We start from the raw sequence: 18,358 nt of genomic DNA on the forward strand, positions 1-18,358 counted from the left end.
TCATTGCCCATAGGTAACCCTTACCTCCAAGGATGGACCATCCCACACTATTGGCAAAAGTGAACAGATCAAAAGCTGCCACCTTCCCTGACTCAGGTTCAGATTCACTCTGGTCCCCTCTCTCCCACCTTTTTAGTTTTTGAACTCTGAATCTGTATAAAACTTTGGCTGACTCATGTTCCTGGTTTCATCTCTGAGTTTCTTCTCCTTTTGGCTACACGTGGCTTTCCTTCTCGGCTCCTCACTCAGATACCTGACCCACACCCTGGCACCCTCAGGTCTCTACTCCCAGTCATAAAAGGCACCTAGCTCCATCTTCTGCCTACACAGGGGTTATCCCTGCTTGGTCTCCTCTAGTTGGGGAACAAGAAAAAATAAAATAATTAGGCAAGATATATACTATTATCCCAATTTACAGATGAATAAACTGAATCCCAGGGAACTTAGGTCATTGCTCCAAAGCTGCTATATTGCGCAGTTAAGTGTAGTAGTTATTAAGACACATTGTTTAAAACTTGAGAAGCAAGAGGAAAATTGGGTTGCCTGTCCTTTCAGTGCTATCCTGGGATGTTGACAGGATCACCTGAGGATCTAGGGGATGTATGTGTATGCATTTGCCATTTACTATTAATTAAGGGCTCAGACAACAAAAGTTGTATGGTAATTTTTTAGTTTCCTTGCCCTTCCTTTGGACATTAACCATTTTTTTCTGTTAGTAAATTTATTTCAAACTGCCTTTCCTGGTGGACAACAAATATGCTGGTCCTGAAAATGTCCTTTGAACTAGTATTACTTTCTTACTGATCCCCTCATTAACAAGTGGAATAAAATCATTGACATATGTCCATTTTGTATTGGTCTGAGAACCATGTTTTTAGCTTTCAAAAATCAATCTTTGACACTATGATATTTAACTTCAGTGTCCTTGGTCTTTCCCCATATTAGATGATCTTTCAAGATGGGCATTCTGGGATATATTGGAACAGAAAAAGAACTGTGACCTTCTGAGGTTAATTTTCTCTAGAATTGAGAGATTTTATGCTGCGTACCTCTGCTCATGACAAGGGTAGACCCCCATCTTGGGTCATGAGTTTGAGAAGAGTTTTCCTCTTCCAGTGATTTTAGAGGAGATAACAGCTCAGGTACATTGACAATGTTCAGTTCAGTCGCTCAATCGTGTCCGACTCTTTTTGACCCCATGGACTGCAGCACGCCAGGCCTCCCTGTCCATCACCAACTCCCAGAGCTTGCTCAAGCTCATGTCCATCGAGTCGGTGCTGCCATCCAACCATCTCATCCTCTGTCATCCCCTTCTCTGCCTGCCTTCAATCTTTCCCAGCATCAGGGTCTTTCCCAATGAGTCAACTCTTCGCATGAGGTGGCCAAAGTACTGGAGTTTCAGCTTTAGCATCATTCCTTCCAAAGAAATCCCAGGGCTGATCTCCTTCAGAATGGACTGGTTGGATCTCCTTGCAGTCCAAGGGGCTCTCAAGAGTCTTCTCCAACACCACAGTTCAAAAGCATCAATTCTTCGGTGCTCAACTTTCTTTATGGTCCAACTCTCACATACATACATGACTACTGGAAAAGCCATAGCTTTGACTAGATGGACCTTTGTTGGCAAAGTAATGTCTCTGCTTTTTAATATGCTGCCTAGGTTTGTCATACCTTTTCTTCCAAAAAGGAAGTGTCTTTTAATTTCATGGCTGCAGTCACCACCTGTAGTAATTTTGGAGCCCAAGAAAATTGACCAGGAGATCAGTCTAAAAAAAATTGTTCCTGAGATTTTTGAAACCTTGAATCAAAGCCTGCGTGTTTGAAGCAGAGGCTTGAATTCCTCTTTGAGGGCTCTTTTGCTTTGGGAAGTCTTAGGGACACATAAAGGTAAAGCCAGGATCTTATTCCCAAATGTACTATGAATAATCAGTCTACTCTGTCTAATGCAAAAAGAATTGTTTTTCTTGTGGGAAGTGTGAAATGCTGAGAGTTTATGCTGCTTTGTGTCATGGGAACTATTGATGCCTGGCAAGATACTGGAGCCTCTTCTACTCCTAACATGTAGAAATGCCAGATTAAATAGGATAAAAGTATTTTTTAAAGCATAGCTGAGTTCAAAAGTAAATTTCCAGGTGTCAGAAGAACAAGGAATGTTAGAATCAAAGCACTGAGGAGGAATTGAAGGCACACAACTTTTGGAGTATTGAGCCTGAAGACATAACTCAGGGGTTGTACTGTCTACATGAGTACTGGACTGGATCCCAGGCTAAATGAGCCCGTCAAATCAAGAACTCAGACCTAGGCTCTCTAAACAAAGGTGGGCACTAGAAAAGGGTTTTGTTGTCCTTAGTCAGGGAGTAGCAGTAGAATGTACCCAAGAAGAGTGCCCACCGTGGGCCACTGGAGGAAACAGAGCTACTGCAAGAAACTAGAACCCTGAGCATGATCTCTGCCTGGAGGTGGGAATAAGTTTGCACTACTTTAGAGTATGAGTTTCCTCTGCTGAAAAATTTATTGTTTGAAACTGATCCGACATCTGTGAATTTTGCAAGGCCAAAACAGAGGCAAATCTTAAACCATCTAACTGAGATACCTCCTCAGCCAGGGCACACAGAGGATTCTCATGGAGGAGAACTCCCACTGAAAATGAGCTCAAAATGAGCAACAACAACAAAAAATAATTGCAAAGTACATGAGGATACTCTCTGCCTGGAGGGTCAGCTCTGAGTGGTGCTGATAATCAAAGAGTCCCTTGCAAGGAGCCACAGAGAAATGTAATACGTGTGGGAGAATTATCCTGTCCGTTTTCCTTATTCTTAATGAGCATGTCAAAAAGGAACATTTGCAATGGAAAGGGTTGTGCTTTTGTTTGGGCACCTTCGGAAGGTGATTCTGAGACATGCAATTTAGTGCAAGCAGGTCATTCGGGCTATACAGAAACCAAATGAATAAATATAACAAAATAGAAAAATTTTATTTCTGTTTTATGTCTTTTGTTGCTATTGAAAACGGAGATCTTTTCTTTCATTCTGTGTGTGTGAAATTGATTTCTCTTGTTTATTTTTATAAGTATATTTAGTTTTATAAATAAATCCTTGGATACCTTCATATAATTTTAACTCTTTTCTAACTTATTTCTCATTAAATGCATTGTCTAGTTCCTGCAGAGCAATAGAAAATAATAGTAATCAGAATGGACATTTTTCTAACATGTTGCTAACTTCAAAGAGAAGGCATAAGATGTTTCCTCTGAAAGCAGGATGGTGTTGATGCAAGTTAGATATGTTTATCATGGTTAGGTAAGGAAATATCTATTCTTTTATTTAAATGTTTAATCTATCAAAATGGATGTTAACACAATAAAATGCCTTTTCCATATCTACTAACTGTAGATGTTTCTAGTGAGATATGCTAATATGGTGAATTGTCTTTAAAAGTTTTAAAATTTTAAACAATTTTAATGCTCATCTCCATCTCGCCATAGAAAAATTTTTACTCCTCTAATGTGCTGCTGGATTCTGTTTACTCTGATTTTATTTAGGATTCAACATAAATAAAAATATGTGGTTTTCTTTAAAAAAAAAAAAGAAATCACTTGGGGGTAGGGATGTTGATGCAGAGAAGGCAAGGCAGATAAGGTCCTATTTTTTCCCACCACTTTTTGGCTGAGGTGAGGTATGTGGGATCTTAGTTCCCTGATCAGGGATTGAACACATACCTCCTGCATTGGAAGCACAGACTTTTAACCAGTGGACCATCAGGCAAGTTAGATGAGGTGGATTTTTAAACCAACTACTATGATGGGTACCTGAACATTAACTTAACTTTATGGGGCAACTCTGGAGAAATGGTATCAAATACACAGCTCTGAATTATCCCACCCAAGGGAAGCAAGAGCTGGAGTATTAATAATGAGATATGACTTATAATGAGGGATAATAATTTCAATGAGAGTTTTGGCTGAGGGCTGTTGGCAGTGAGTTCATTCCTTGGCACTTCTGCCCTGCTGCACCAAGCAGACTAGTTCCAGGAAAAAGAAAAAACCAGAACAAAACCTTTAGACATAGAGATACAGCTGCTGACCAGTGGAAGTCAGAAAGAACACAGTGAAATGATTAGGATGGGAAGGTGATGGATGGGGCACTGAGAGTGGGACTGTGTCTCTGTCTTTCATTGGACTGTAGAATGTCCTTCATTCCCTTTCCCTAGGTGGGGGTGGACACAGTACGGGCAGAGTATAGAACCCCTTCTCAGGAGCACATTTATGAGTTTCTTTTTCCCCTCTGACTCTCCTCTCTTCTAGTCCTGGGAAGCCTTTATATAGCTTCAGGTGATTCTGATTGATCTGGTTTCCTACATATTTCTGTGTCTACCCTGAAGCCTTTGGGGCCTTGGCTTTTGATACCCAAACCACTCGGGCTCCTTGGATCCAGAATCTTTTCTCTCATAAATTTATATCAGTTCTGCAGAGAGCTTCAAAAGCATATTTTTGTAGCACAAAAGTAAATGATTTTTTTCTCTCTTTCTGCACCTGTTAATAAGGGAAGTGATGTGAGGTTATAAAGAAATTACTAATAAAGAAAATCACATTGCTTTAAATTGCAAAATACTATTCTGCTATAGGAAATATGGCACTGCTTCGTTGTCTATAGGTAGGTTTAATTCCTCAGTTGCGTCCAACTCTTGTGGACCCATGGAATATAGCCTGCCAGGCTCCTCTGTTCATGGGATACTCCAGGCAAGGATACTGGAGTGGGTTGCCATTCTCTTCTCCAGGGAATCTTCCTGACCTAGGAATTGAACGCACATCTCCTGCATTGCAGGCAGACTCTTTACTGACTGAGCCACCAGGGAAGCCCTGGTTGTTGTCTTTAAATCACCTTAAATTCTGTTTTGTTTCCATTCACACAGGGCAGGTAATCTCAAGCATTACTGGGGCAACTCCCCTTTTGCCATTACATCAGAATCCAAGAGTCTTACAGAGAAAGGGGGGAAAGTCCTTTGCAGTAAGGAATTTGATCTTTCCAAATGAGTGGTCAGGTCTTTGTCCTGGCTCTTGAAGTTAACTATTGAACACTGGGAAATTTCCTTGTGATAGGAGTGTGTTTTTATGCACAGTGATCTCCTTGGACCACAGCTAGTATTTTATGTTAATGACTTAGGGTGGGACCAACTAGAGATCTCTTCAAGAAAATTAGAGATACCAAGGAAACATTTCATGCAAAGATGGGCTCAATAAAGGACAGAAATGGTATAGACCTAACAGAAGCAGACAATATTAAGAAGAGGTGTCAAGAATACACAGGAGAACTGTACAAAACAGTTCTTCATGACCCAGATAGCCATGATGATGTGATCACTCACCTAGAGCCAGACATCCTGGAATGTGAAGTCAAGTGGGCCTTAGGAAGCATCACTACACACAAAGCTAGTGGAAGTGATGGAATGCCAGTTGAGCTATTTCAAATCCTGAAAGATGATGCTGTGAAAGTACTGCACTCAACATGTCAGCAAATTTGGAAAACCCAGCAGTGGCCACAGGACTGGAAAAGGTCAGTTTTCATTCCATTCCCAAAGAAAGGCAATGCCAAAGAATGCTCAAACACCACACAATTGTACTCATCTCACACGCTAGTAAATTAACGTCAAAATTCTCCAAGCCAGGCTTCAACAATACATGAACCGTGAACTTCCAGACGTTCAAGCTGGATTTAGAAAAGGCAGAGGAACCAGAGATCAAATTAACATCTGCTGGATCATGGAAAAAGCAAGAGAGTTCCAGAAAAACATCTATTTCTGCTTTATTGACTATGCCAAAGCCTTTGACTGTGTGGATCACAATAATCTGTGGAAAATTCTGAAAGAGATGGGAATACCAGACCACCTAACCTGCCTCATAAGAAATCTGTATGCAGGTCAGGAAGCAACAGTTAGAACTGGACATGGAACAACAGACTGGTTCCAAATAGGAAAAGGAGTACGTCAAAGCTGTATATTGTCACCCTGCTTATTTAACTTATATGCAGGGTACATCATGAGAAACGCTGGACTGGGTGAAGCACAAGCTGGAATCAAGATTTCCAGGAGAAATATCAATAACCTCAGATATGCAGATGACACCACCCTTATGGCAGAAAGTGAAGAGGAACTCAAAAGCCTCTTGATGAAAGTGAAAGAGGAGAGTGAAAAAGTTGGCTTAAAACTCAACATTCAGAAAACTAAGATCATGGCATCCGAACCCATCACTTCATGGTAAATAGATGGAGAAACAGTGGAAACAGTGACAGACTTGATTTTTGGGGGGTCCAAAATCACTGTAGATGGTTATTGCAGACATGAAATTAAAAGACGCTTACTCCTTGGAAGGAAAGCAGAGATATTACTTTGCCAACAAAGGTCCGTCTAGTCGAGGCTATGCTTTTTCCAGTAGTCATGTATGGATGTGAGAGTTGGACTGTGAAGAAAGCTGAGCACCGAAGAATTGATGCTTTTGAACTGTGGTGTTGGAGAAGACTCTTGAGAGTCCCTTGGACTGCAAGGAGATCCAACCAGTCCATCCTCAAGGAAATCAGTCCTGACTATTCATTGGAAGAACTGATGCTGATGCTGAAACTCCAATATTTTGGCAACAATGAAGACCCAGCACAGCCAAAAATAAATAAATTCTTTTTTTTTTTTAAAGAAAAATGGGAGTGGGAGATGGGAGAACTGGATAAAGATGGCCAAAAGTCACAAACTTCCAGTTTTAAGATAAACAAGCACAGAGAGTCTCTGACTTATGATGATTCAGCTAACCATTTTTTTTTTTTACTTTACAATGGTGTGAAAGTGATAAACATTCCACAGAAACTATATTTTGCATTTTAAATTTTGATTTTATTCCCAGATTAGGGATATGTGCAACAATGTTCTCTCATGTTGCTGGGCACCAGTAGAAGTGATCCACGGCTCCCAGTCAGCCACATGATCATGAGAATAAACCAGGAGAGCACTAACAATCATTCTGTGCCTGTGTAGCCATTGTGTTTTTCACTTTCAGTAGTGAAAGCTGGAATCAAGATTGCCGGGATAAATATCAATAACCTCAGATATGCAGATGACACCACCCTTATGGCAGAAAATGAAGAGGAACTAAAAAGCCTCTTGATGAAAGTGAAAGTGGAGAGTCAAAAAGTTGGCTTAAAGCTCAACATTCAGAAAACAAAGATCATGGCATCCGGTCCCATCACTTCATGGCAAATAGATGGGGAAACAGTGGAAACAGTGTCAGACTTTATTTTTCTGAGTTCCAACATCAGTGCAGATGGTGACTGCAGCCATGAAATTAAAAGATGCTTACTCCTTGGAAGGAAAGTTATGACCAACCTAGACAGCATATTCAAAAGCAGAGACATTACTTTGCCAACAAAGGTCCATCTAGTCTAGGCTATGGTTTTTCCCGTGGTCATGTATGGATGTGAGAGTTGGACTGTGAAGAAGGCTGAGTGCCGAAGAATTGATGCTTTTGAACTGTGGTGTTGGAGAAGACTCTTGAGAGTCCCTTGGACTGCAAGGAGATCCAACCAGTGCATTCTGAAGAAGATCAGCCCTGGGATTTCTTTGGAAGGAATGATGCTAAAGCTGAAACTCCAGTACTTTGGCCACTTCATGCGAAGAGTTGACTCATTGGAAAAGACTCTGATGCTGGGAGGGATTGGGGGCAGGAGGAGAAGGGGACGACAGAGGATGAGGTGGCTGGATGGCATCACTGACTCAATGGACGTGAGTCTGACTGAACTCTGGGAGTTGGTAATGGACAGGGAGGCCTGGCATGCTGCGATTCATGGGGTCGCAAAGAGTCGGACATGACTGAGCGACTGAACTGAACTGAACTGAGTGAAAGTGAAAAGTGAAAGTGAATGTTACTCAGTAGTGTGAGACTCTTTGTGACCCCATGGACTTTATAGTCCATGGAATTCTCCAGGCCAGAATACTGGAGTGGGTAGCCTTTCTGTTTTCCAGGGCATCTTCCCAACCCAGGGATCGAACCCAGGTCTCCGGCATTGCAGGCAGTTTCTTTACCAGCTGAGCCACAAAGGAAGTCCCACTTTCAGTAGAGTATTCGATAAATTACATGAGATTATTAAATAGGCTTCGAGTTAGATGATTTTGCCTAAGTGTAAGCTACTGTTAAATGCTCTGAGCACCTTTAAGGTAGGTTAGATGCCAGTGTGATATTCAATAGGTTAGGTGTATTATGTGCATTTTATTTTTTTTAATTTATTTATGGTTATGCTGTGTCTTCATTGCTACATGGGCTTTCTATAGTTGTGGCAAATAGGAGTTACTCTCTAGTTGCAGTGTGAGGGCTGCTTATTGTGGTGGCTTCTCATCTTAAGGAGCATGAGCTCTAGGGTACACCAGCTTCAGTAGTCGTGGCACAAGGGCTCAGTAGTTGCAGTTCCCTGGCTCTAGGGCATAGGTTCAATAGTTGTGGTGCTGAGGCTTAGTTGCATGTGGGATCTTCCCAGAGCAGGGATTGAAACTCTGTCCTCTGCATTGGTAGCTGAATTCCTAACCACTGTACCACCAGGGAAGTCCTAAGCGTATTTTCAACTTTCAGTGTTTTCAACTTGCAGTGGGTTTTTCTGGACATAACCTCATTGTGGGCTTCCCAGGTAGTGCTAATGGTAAAGAACCCACCAATACAGGAGACGTAAGAGATGCCGGGTAAATCCCTGAGTTGGGAAGATCCCCTGGAGGAAGAAATGGCAAACCACTCCAGTATTCTTGCCTGGGAAATCCCATGGACAGAAGAGCCCGGTGGGTTACAGTCCATAGGATCACAAAAAGTTGGATATGACTGAAGCAACTTAGAAAGGCAAGGCAACTTCATTTTAAGTTGGGGAGAATCTGTATCAGGGGTGTAATGTAAAACATGATAGTTAACACTGTTTTATGATAAATTTGAAAGTTACTACAAGCTGGAATCAAGATTGCTGGGAGAAATATCAATAACCTCAGACATGCAGATGACACCACCCTTATGGCAGAAAGCAAAGAGGAACTGAAGAGCCTCTTGATGAAAGTGAAAGAGGAAAGTGAAAAAGTTGGCTTAAAGCTCAACATTCAGAAAACTAAGATCATGACAATCTGGTCCCATCACTTGATGGTAAATAGATGGGGAAACAATGGAAACAGTGTCAGACTTGATTTTTGGGCGCCAAAATCACTGCAGATGGTGACTGCAGCCATGAAATTAAAAGATGCTTGCTCCTAGAAGAAAAGCTATGACCAATGTAGACAACATATTAAAAAGCTGAGACATTACTTTGCTGACAAAAGTCCATCTAGTCAAAGCTATAGTTTTTCCAGTAGTCATGTATGGATGTGGGAGCTGGACCATAAAGAAAGCTGAGCACCAAAGAATTGATGCTTTTGAACTGTGGTGTTGGAGAAGACTCTTGAGAGTCCCTTGAACTGCAAGGAGATCCAGCCAGTCCATCCTAAAGGAAATCAGTCCTGAATATTCATTGGAAGGACTGATGCTGAAGCTGAAACTCCAATATTTTGGCCACCTGATGTGAAGAACTGACTCATGTGAAAAGACCCTGATGCTGGGAACGTTTGAAGGCAGGAGGAGGAGACGACAGAGAATGAGATGTTCGAATGGCATCACTGACTCGATGGACATGGGTTACAGCAAGCTCTGAACTTTGGTGATGAACAGGGAAGCCTGGCATGCTGCAGTCCATGGGATCACAAAGAGATGGACATGACTGAGAGACTTACCTGAAAGAGAGTAGTAGATCCTAAAAGTTTATATTTCAAAAAAGAAAATTGTTTTTTGGTAACTATATGAGGTGATGGAAGTTAATTAAACATTGCAGTGATCATTTTGCAGTATATATATGTCAAGTCAGTATGCTGTACATCTTAAAATTATACAGTATTGTGTGTTAATTAGAGCTCAGTAAAACTGCAAAAACAGGAAAAGGAAAAACTTCTGCACTTGTAGTTAGTGTCAGAGTTCTTGGGCAGAATTGGCAATCTCTCAGACTGTATCTTTAACCTTGCAGTCTGGCTAATTCCAAGTAGGAATTAGCTGATTCTAATCTTCATTTCATGAGAGCTGATTCTTCTGTAGTCATAGACTGAGTTACCCTTGAGTTACCCGGAGCCTGGCTGCGCGGGCGCAGGAGGGCCTAGAGGAGCTATCCCACTTTGAAGGTCAGGAAGAGTGGCGGTGAGGAGATACCCCTCATCCAAGGTAAGGAGCAATGGCTGTGCTTTGCTGGAGCAGCCGTGAAGAGACACCCCATGCCCAAGGTAAGAGAAACCCAAGTAAGACGGTAGGTGTTGTAAGAGGGCATCAGAGGGCAAACACACTGAAACCATACTCACAGAAAACTAGTCAGTCTAATCACACTAGGACCACAGCCTTGTCTAACTCAATGAAACTAAGTCATGCCCGTGGGGCAACCCAAGACGGGCGGGTCATGGTGGAGAGATTTGACAGAATGTGGTCCACTGGAGAAGGGAATGGCAAACCACTTCAGTATTCTTGCCTTGAGAACCCCATGAACAGTATGAAAAGGCAAAATGATAGGATACTGAAAGAGAAACTCCCCAAGTCAGTAGGTGCCCAATATGCTACTGGAGATCAGTGGAGAAATAACTCCAGAAAGAATGAAGGGATGGAGCCAAAGCAAAAACAATATCCAGCTGTGGATGTGACTGGTGATAGAAGCAAGGTCTGATGCTATAAAGAGCAATACTTCATAGGGACCTGGAATGTCAGGTCCATGAATCAAGGCAAATTGGAAGTGGTCAAACAAGAGATGGCAAGAGTGAATGTCGACATTCTAGGAATCAGCGAACTCAAATGGACTGGAATGGGTAAATTTAACTCAGATGACCATTATATCTACTACTGCAGGCAGGAATCCCTCAGAAGAAATGGAGTGGCCATCATGGTCAACAAAAGAGTCTGAAATGCAGTACTTGGATGCAATCTCAAAAATGACAGAATGATCTCTGTTCGTTTCCAAGGCAAACCATTCAATATCCCAGTAATCCAAGTCTATGCCCCAACCAGTAATGCTGAAGAAGCTGAAGTTGAACGGTTCTATGAAGACCTACAAGACCTTTTAGAACTAACACCCAAAAAAGATATCCTTTTCATTATAGGGGACTGGAATGCAAAAGTAGGAAGTCAAGAAACACTTGGAGTAACAGGCAAATTTGGGCTTGGAATACAGAATGAAGCAGGGCAAAGACTAATAGAGTTTTGCCAAGAAAATACACTGGTCATAACAAACACCCTCTTCCAACAACACAAGAGAAGACTCTATACATGGACATCACCAGATGGTCAACACCGAAATCAGATTGATTATATTCTTTGCAGCCAAAGATGGAGAAGCTCTATACAGTCAGCAAAAACAAGACCAGAAGCTGACTGTGGCTCAGACCATGAACCCCTTATTGCCAAATTCAGACTCAAATTGAAGAAAGTAGGGAAAACCACTAGACCATTCAGGTATGACCTAAATCAAATCCCTTATGATTATACAGTGGAAGTGAGAAATAGATTTAAGGGCCTAGATCTGATAGATAGAGTGCCTGGTGAACTCGGGAATGAGGTTCATAACATTGTACAGGAGACAGGGATCAAGACCATTCCCATAGAAAAGAAATGCAAAAAAGCAAAATGGCTGTCTGGGGAGGCCTTACAAATAGCTGTGAAAAGAAGAGAAGTGAAAAGCAAAGGAGAAAAGGAAAGATATAAACATCTGAATGCAGAGTTCCAAAGAATAGCAAGAAGAGATAAGAAAGCCTTTTTCAGCGATCAATGCAAAGAAATAGAGGAAAACAACAGAATGGGAAAGACTAGGGATCTCTTCAGGAAAATCAGAGATACCAAAGGAACATTTCATGCAAAGATGAGCTTGACGAAGGACAGAAATGGTATGGACCTAACAGAAGCAGAAGATATTAAGAAGAGATGGCAAGAATACACAGAAGAACTGTACAAAAAAGATCTTCATGACCCAGATAATCACAATGGTGTGATCACTGACCTAGAGCCAGACATCCTGGAATGTGAAGTCAAGTGGGCCTTAGAAAGCATCAGTACGAACAAAGCTAGTGGAGGTGAGGGAATTCCAGTTGAACTATTCCAAATCCTGAAAGATGATGCTGTGAAAGTGCTGCACTCAATATGCCAGCAAATTTGGAAAACTCAGCAGTGGCCACAGGACTGGAAAAGGTCAGTTTTCATTCCAGTCCCAAAGAAAGGCAATTCCAAAGAATGCTCAAACTACCGCACAACTGCACTCATCTCACACGCTAGTAAAGTAATGCTCAAAATTCTCCAAGCCAGGCTTCAGCAATAGGTGAACCGTGAACTTCCTGATGTTCAAGCTGGTTTTAGAAAAGGCAGAGGAACCAGAGATCAAATTGCCAACATCCGCTGGATCATAGAAAAAGCAAGAGAGTTCCAGAAAAACATCTATTTCTACTTTATTGACTATGCCAAAGCCTTTGACTGTGTGGATCACAATAATCTGTGGAAAATTCTGAAAGAGATGGGAATACCAGACCACCTGATCTGCCTCTTGAGAAATTTGTATGCAGGTCAGGAAGCAACAGTTAGAACTGGACATGGAACAACAGACTGGTTCCAAATAGGAAAAGGAGTATGTCAAGGCTGTATATTGTCACCCTGTTTATTTAACTTCTATGCAGAGTACATCATGAGAAATGCTGGACTGGAAGAAACACAAGCTGGAATCAAGATTGCCGGGATAAATATCAATAACCTCAGATATGCAGATAACACCACCCTTATGGCAGAAAGTGAAGAGAAACTCAAAAGCCTCTTGATGAAAGTGAAAGTGGAGAGTGAAAAAGTTGGCTTAAAGCTCAACATTCAGAAAACGAAGATCATGGCATCCGGTCCCACCGCTTCATGGAAATAGATGGGGAAACAGTGGAAACAGTGTCAGACTTTATTTTTCTGGGCTCCAAAATCACTACAGATGGTGACTGCAGCCATGAAATTAAAAGACGCTTACTCCTTGGAAGGAAAGTTATGACCAACCTAGATAGCATATTCAAAAGCAGAGACATTACTTTGCCAACAAAGGTCCGTCTAGTCAAGGCTATGGTTTTTCCAGTGGTCATGTATGGATGTGAGAGTTGGACTGTGAAGAAGGCTGAGTGCCAAAGAATTGATGCTTTTGAACTGTGGTGTTGGAGAAGACTCTTGAGAGTCCCTTGGACTGCAAGGAGATCCAACCAGTGCATTCTGAAGAAGATCAGCCCTGGGATTTCTTTGGAAGGAATGATGCTAAAGCTGAAACTCCAGTACTTTGGCCACCTCATGCGAAGAGTTGACTCATTGGAAAAGACTCTGATGCTGGGAGGGATTGGGGGCAGGAGGAGAAGGGGACGACAGAGGATGAGATGGCTGGATGGTATCACTGACTCGATGGACGTGAGTCTGAGTGAACTCCGGGAGTTGGTAATGGACAGGGAGGCCTGGTGTGCTGCGATTCATGGGGTCGCAAAGAGTCAGACACGACTGAGCGACTGATCTGTTCTGAGATACAACAGTCCTTTGCTGTTTTTATAAATGCTTTTGTTAAATAGCTTTATGTGTGTGTGTGTGTGTGTGTGTGTGTGTGTGTGTGTGTAAATACATAGAATATATATGTAAGTTGTGTCCAATTCTTTGCAACCCCATGGACTGAAGCACACTATGCTCTTCTGTCCTTCACTATCTCCCAGAGTTTGCTCAGATTCATGTCCATTGAGTTGGTGATGCTATCTAACCATCTCATCCTCTGCTACCCTCTTCTCCTTTTGCCTTCAGTCTTTTCCAGTATCAGGGTCTTTTCCAGTGAGTCATATATATATATATATATTTATTTATTTATTTATTTGATTTCTCCAGGTTTTAGTTGCCACCATGTGGGATCTTGACTTGAGGAATTCAAACTCTTAGTTGTGGCATATAAGAACTAGTCTTCTGACTAGGGATTGAACCTGGGCACCTTGCATTGGGAGCATGGAGTCTCAGCCACTGGACCATCAGGGGAGTCTCCAGCCCTTTGCTCTTATGCCCTGTGTGTCACAGAATTTGCAGAGGTATGAACCACACCTGCCATGGCTATGTCCACCTTGCACCAACCTCTTTGAATGTTGCTGCCTCCCTGAGATTTTGCCAAATCACTGCTCCCTTTCTCTCCTTAGCAACAAAAGTATTCATAGTAACACTGTCCATAATAGCCCCAAAATTGTGGTATAGTCACACAGTGGGGTATTATACAGCCCCAAGAGTGAACAAATCGACATGCCACACAACAGTATGAATGAATTTCACAATGTTAAATGAGAGAAACTAGAAACAAGAACATTTAGGCGAGTAGAATTTGTCACCGTAAAATATGTCTCTTTGGCATATTAATTAACAACTTATTGACCAGAGATATATTATCATGTCTTTTGTTACCCAAAAGTTATTGACCAAAGTGTTTCAGTATTCACTTACATAACAAATCACTGGCCACAGGCATTAGTTTCTATAAAAATCCCCTAGTCAATATGTGTTAAACTATTATTTTCTGAGAAACAGCAGGCATAGAAAGCTTCCATCTCTGTACTTGGAAGAGAAGGATGACCAAAAATCTAGAAACCTATCTATGGAGAAGGCAGGGACTTAAATGTGCACCACAATCACCCTTGTTTACTGTGAAGGGGACCTTCCAGGGAACCTCCCATAACTGACTCTCCCACCCTCAGTCATCCTCTTTTGTGTTTAGCTGTAGATGGTATTTAAGGTGAGGGCTTTGGCCATCTTGGTGAGTTATTCAGTATTCCGGGGTCTCTCCCATGTCTACCTTTAATAAATTTGTGTTTTATTGTCTCCTGTTAATCTGTTTCTTGTCAATTTGACTTTTAGACCAGCCAGAAGAACTTGGAATTGTAAAGAAAAATTTCTTCCTCCCTAGCAAGTCAAAACTGTATGGTTTCATTTATATAAATTTTAAAAACAGGTCAAACTAAAGTATTTAAGGATACTAGTTGAAGGAGAGCAGAACATGCTACCCCTAAATATGCCTCTTTAGCATAAAGATTATTTTGAGTTGACATATTTTTGAGAAAAAGTAGACAAACGAGAGGGCTTCCTAGGTGGCGCTAGTGGTAAAGAACCTGTTTCCCAATGCAGGAGACGTAAGAGATGCAGGTTTGATCCCTGGGCTGGGAAGATCCCCTGAAGAAGGCAACAGCAACCCACTCCAGTATTCTTGCCTGGAGAATCCCATGGACAGAGAAGCCTGGCAGGCTACGGTCCATAGAATCACAGCGTCAGACAAGACTGAAGCGACAGCACAGACGACATAAGAGGAGCTCTAAAATCAGAGTAGAATTTACTCTTTTGTGAGGAAAATTTGCATTCCTAAGGTTAATATCCATTTTAAGGGTGTCTCTCTCTGTACCAGGAAGAAGAGGATAACTGTAAATCACAAGGAACTCTCATTGTGGAGAAGGCATGAACAGCATTCTGTGTTTTTCTGGTAACCTTCCAGAACTGGTCTCCTTGCATACATGTTCAGTTGCTTCAGTTGTGACCCCATGGACTGTAGCCCACCAGGCTCCTCTGTCCATGGGATTCTCCAGGAAAGAATACTGGAGTGAGTTGCTGTGCCCTCCTCCAGGGGATCTTCTCGACCCTGGGGTCGAATCCAAGTCTCTTACATCTTCTGCATTGGCAGGTAGGTTCTTTACCACTAGCACTTACCCCCTCCTGAAAATGGTATTTAAAGTGGTGTCTTAGGCCATGCTGGATAGCTTTACTCAGTTTCCCTGGGTCTCTCCCATGTACACAGAAGAAATATATATAAATAAACTGTTTTTTTCCCTCCCATTAATCTGTCTCTTATTACTGACAGTCTCAGCCAAGAGCTCAGAAGGGTAAAGGGAAATTTAGTTTTCCTCGCTCATGTGGTTATTCAAGGGAAAGAATGCGCAAGAGGGCTTCTGGAACCCTGAACATATTCCCTTTCTTGATCTGGATACTAGTTACATGTATGTGTTCACTTGGTGAAATTTTATATAGCTACACACTTATGATTTGCACATTATATATGTTATATTTCAATTAAAAGGTTACATTAACATGGTATCCCACTCTCTCTGGCCCCTCAAGGCCACTTCTCTTCAGTGAACTTGGGGTTTAGAAAAAATTCTGGGACAGGAGGTATCTTGTACTAACGTTTGCCTGGGGTGACCAACTTGTCCCAGCTTGCTTGGGACTTTCCCACTTTTTGTACTGAAGTTTCACATGCCAGCAACTCCCTCTAAGCAAGTCCTGGACAAACTGAGAGAGTCGGTCCCCCTATTTCAGTCTACAAATACAAGTTTGAGAAGGAGCATAAAAAGAATTGACTAATCGTCTGGAATGAGGGGAGGAAGAACATACATTATGCTGTCAGTAAATTATCTCACCATAATATTTAGACTTTACTCATGCCCATAATTAACAAAAGTTCTCTCTGTTTGGGCAATCAAAGGAACAGTGTATTACTTTAAAAGTAAGAATCTACATTAATCTAAAAACTCAGGGCACACACAAAACCGACGTCTGAACCTAGATCCAGAGGGAGATATTCAGTTGGAAAGTTTACTTTTAGAAAGGTCAAGTAATTCTCCCTGAAGTTCATGTAGACAAGTGATTTTAGAGATAGAGGCCCCCTGAGATCTGAAGGAAATGCTGTTATAATACAAATAAACCTTCATGCAACCCAGCTGTGACATTTGATACCAGAGAGAATATGAATGAAAATATCCAGCACCACTCTGGCTTTTCTCAAATGCAAAGGGAATTGTCAGAGACAAGTATAATTTGCAAAGACAAAAACCGAAACATGTGAATTTCCATTTATAGGTCAAAGGATGAAGATGAAGCTACCAGAAAGATTGAGTTCAATCCTAGCCAAACAGTTCCAAAATGAGAAGCCAGAGAAGAGAGGACCTAGTTTAAATGAACCTCTTAGTCAGTAAGTCCCTTAAACAAAGTATTGTTCCTTTAACGTCTTCCATTGTCCAGTGATTAAATAGGCTCCCACACAGCCCTGATTAAAAACATTTTCTGGGGCACATTTCTCCAGTTCCAGTTCTATAGCACTTAATGTTCCCTCCAAAATTGCTTTGGGGAGAGCAATCTCATGTCAGCGAAATGAATTCAAAAGTGCTTCCTTACAAGGGCTGAAGGAAATTCGTACCTTCAATCCCCAACTTGCAAAATACCAAGCTTTAGATTGGTTTTGGAAAAAGTTCACAAAGTAAATTCAAGAAGCCTGATATTGAATCAGATAAGCTTTAGTGAGTCTATACACACATTTAGTCTTTAAAACTATCATTTTAAAATAGGTGATTACCAATATTTTTCAACAGAATGTCCCTTTTTACCCAAGTAAACTATTTGGAGAGTGTGTTTTATAAGCTTTAGCTTTTATAGACTGTCTCCTTTTCAGAGGCAATACTTTAAACTTTTGCCTTCACAACTTCTTGACACACTATATATTTAAATCCTGCATGCACACAGCTTAGTATTCAGACCTCAAAGGGACCCCATGTGGGTTTATGGATCTTTTCTGTCTGGTGCCTTCTAGTACTCTGCCCAGCATACACATCTTCCTCCACTGGACAGCTTTCTGGTTTTGGCTTTTGGGTGTTGTTTTTTACTTTTGGCTGCATGACACGCACAAACCCATGCCCCCTGCAGTGGAAGCTCAGAGTCCTAACCACTGGACAGCCAGTGAAGTCCCTGGACAATTTTTTTGGATTCACGGATTAAAGGAAACAGAATTTGCCACCCCAATATATGCCTCTTTGGCATACTGATTTTGGGGGGCTGATTATTATTATTTTTTCTCATTTCATAAACTTCCTTTATTCTGGGGTAAAAAACATGACTATCAGCAGAGGTTAGGGTCAGTATGAACATTATTTCGTCTAAGGAATCCTGTAAAGGTTACCTTTCTAGATGTATGGCCTCAGTTCTCATTCTCACCTGGCTATTCAGCTTTTGACTTAGACTTCAAACTGAAGATGTCCAAAACTAGGTTCCTGCTCCCATCTGCCAAGCTCTGTGTCCTGTGCCCTTTATCTCAAAGGGAAAAACAGGCTTATAGCTGCTCAGGCAAATTCTAGGTTCAGTCCTTTATCTCTCACCACCTGACTTAAATAGTGGCTGGTGAGAACATACCTGGATCCAACCAGTTCTCTCCAGCCCAGCTCCACCAACCAGTCCAAACTGGCCCATGCCTAGGTGGTCGCAGCCACCTCCTCTGGCGTCTCCTTCCTGCCCATC

This window comes from Bos indicus, chromosome X (genome assembly GCF_029378745.1).
Source record: "Bos indicus isolate NIAB-ARS_2022 breed Sahiwal x Tharparkar chromosome X, NIAB-ARS_B.indTharparkar_mat_pri_1.0, whole genome shotgun sequence".
Taxonomy (NCBI): Eukaryota; Metazoa; Chordata; class Mammalia; order Artiodactyla; family Bovidae; genus Bos; species Bos indicus.